The 2,388-nt window shown below is 35.6% G+C and overlaps 1 pseudogene; it reads right to left on the bottom strand.

Annotated features, from left to right (window-relative positions):
* Positions 1-211: 211 nt before the first annotated feature.
* LOC114386215 lies at positions 212-1,840 on the bottom strand (annotated as a pseudogene).
* Positions 1,841-2,388: the final 548 nt, after the last annotated feature.

Below are 2,388 nucleotides of genomic sequence, written 5' to 3'. Positions count from 1 at the left end.
ACAAAAGGGAAATGAGGCACGCTGATAAAGAGATTGTGATTGTGAAATCAAAATCCCTAACAATAAAGGGTGAAATCACAATTGAGGCGCAAAAATATCACTTGAAGCCACATAGTGAGGGTGGCATCACACGTGCACTCCATTGTGGACGAAGATACAAATGAAAAAATAAGACTCTAAACAAGCACAAACAGAGGTGGTGAGAGAGCTCCGCTATGAAGGAGCCTCAGTTGAAGCAGCGAGGGTGGCATTGTGAAGGAGTTCCTCTTCGTGTCTCAGCAGTGGCACACGACAAAGATTCAAGAGAAGCAACAAGGAGAGTGAGTGATAAAAGAGCACGAGTGGCCAAGCCTGACACAAAAACGCAAACTCAGTTTTATAAGTAATAGCATTTTTTTTTCAAAATTTTAAAAAACTTAAACATAAAATAAAAAAAAGTGCAACCATAGAACCTCCAATAGCTAAAAAAGGTAATTAAACTTAATAGCTTACCAAGCTCATAAGCCTTAGCAGCAACATTGGCAGCTATGTGTGCTGAAATCTTTCTTATGTTGGTGAATGGTGGGTATATGAGTCCCTTATCAAAGTTCTCTTGGCTCACTTGTGCAGCCAAAGCCTCAGCTTCTCCATCACGAAATAATATGATATTGTATTAAATTTCAAATGATTATAATAAAATGTATATTTCATTCCTACCATCATCCCATTTTGACCTGTCCCAAACATAGATTTAAAATTAATCTTCACAAGTGTCATGAGTACTTACAGGCAGCCCAAAGCAGGTCATCATGCACTCGAGTGGTCCCAGACATTATTAAACCAAGACCAAATCCAGGAAATATGTATGCATTATTGGCCTGATGAACAAACAAGCAAAATGTCCAAATTAGACCTTGTTGCTGAGGTAATTTTTTTTTAATGTTTAGTTAAAATCTCAAGGGCTTATATTATAGACCTGGCCAGGCACAAACACTTAGACCTCATACTCAACGGGAGGAAATGGGCTCCCACTTGCAAAAATGGCACTTCCCTGATGGTGATACACAAGAATAAGGGAACAAACACAAACACATATGAATAAACAAAAATTGACTCTGATAGTTCATTTTTCAATCAAGCCAAAGAAGAAGGGTGTTCACAAAATACATAAAAAGTAGCTTACCAAAACAAAGCAAGCAACACATATAGTTGAAATTCAAATAAAGAAACAAATATACTGTAAATGAAATTTATAATACATACACATGCTTCAATGGGGAACCAAAACTAAATCACTAATTGACATTAACTTTCCAATACCTTGCCTTCATTTACATAAAATATTTAAAAAGGTAGAAGGAAAAAGTTGAAAAGGAAAACATGCAATTTCTTGATGAAATTTGAGGAGCCAAGTTTAGATGAGAAAAAGAGTCATATATTTTCTATTTCTACCTAGACTTGCAGCTTATTGAACACATCTTCCAAATAAAATATCTGTCAAAAAACTAAGGTAATTATGCTATATATAATATATACCACTTCAGCTGTCCGAGCATTAGTTATATCTTAGGCCAAATACGAAGCAAAAATGCCTAATCTTATCCCATATCAGCTGCTGCAATAAAACCTCCTTAAGGATATGAGTTATACTCCAACCAAGTGCCCCAAACCCCTAAGTGTTTTGTGCAATAAAATTTCACAAAACACTCCGCAACTAATTGCTTATGTTTGAATAAATTCATCACTCTTACTATGCATATAAATTCAATTTATCACTATTGATAAGAGAAATTGAAACGAACACGCGCCGGCCGCAGCATGGCCGCGGACTCACCGTGATCCGCCCCCCGCTGCCTTCCATATCTCACCGAGCGAAGGAGACCTCCGCCGCTGCCACTCTACGCCACACCGAGCGCAGGAAAAGCCTAAATCCGGTGAGAATTTTTCCGCGAAAAATGGGGGATTTAGGGTTTGGAGAGCGCTGGTCGCAGAGTGCTTACTCTAACTCTCTTCGAGTTCAAGTTTTCTATCTCGTTTTCAAATTTTGTGAAGGGAAGCGGATGAAAATAAAAAGAAAAAGAAAAATAGAGAAAAAAAATATTTAACAAATTGGAAGTTGAAACTAAAGGTGAAGGAGATGATAAAGTTTATTGGTGCTCTCTCTAGTAAATTCTTTAATTTTTTTAAATACGCTTTTGATTTTTTAGGTGACCATATTCAGAATTTGGTACGCCAACGACATGGGATATGCATAATTTGGAATGAAATGAATAATTAGTTTTCATTTTATACTTTTTTATTTTTTTATTATTACATATTTTATTTTCTTATTTTATATTTTTCTTTGAAATTATATTTTTATTTTTATTTTTTTCTATTAACACTTATCCAATCCAACCAAAAGTTATT

The sequence above is a fragment of the Glycine soja genome, chromosome 15 (assembly GCF_004193775.1).
Source record: "Glycine soja cultivar W05 chromosome 15, ASM419377v2, whole genome shotgun sequence".
Classification (NCBI taxonomy): Eukaryota; Viridiplantae; Streptophyta; class Magnoliopsida; order Fabales; family Fabaceae; genus Glycine; species Glycine soja.
This window is presented reverse-complemented; position numbering and strand designations above follow the sequence as displayed.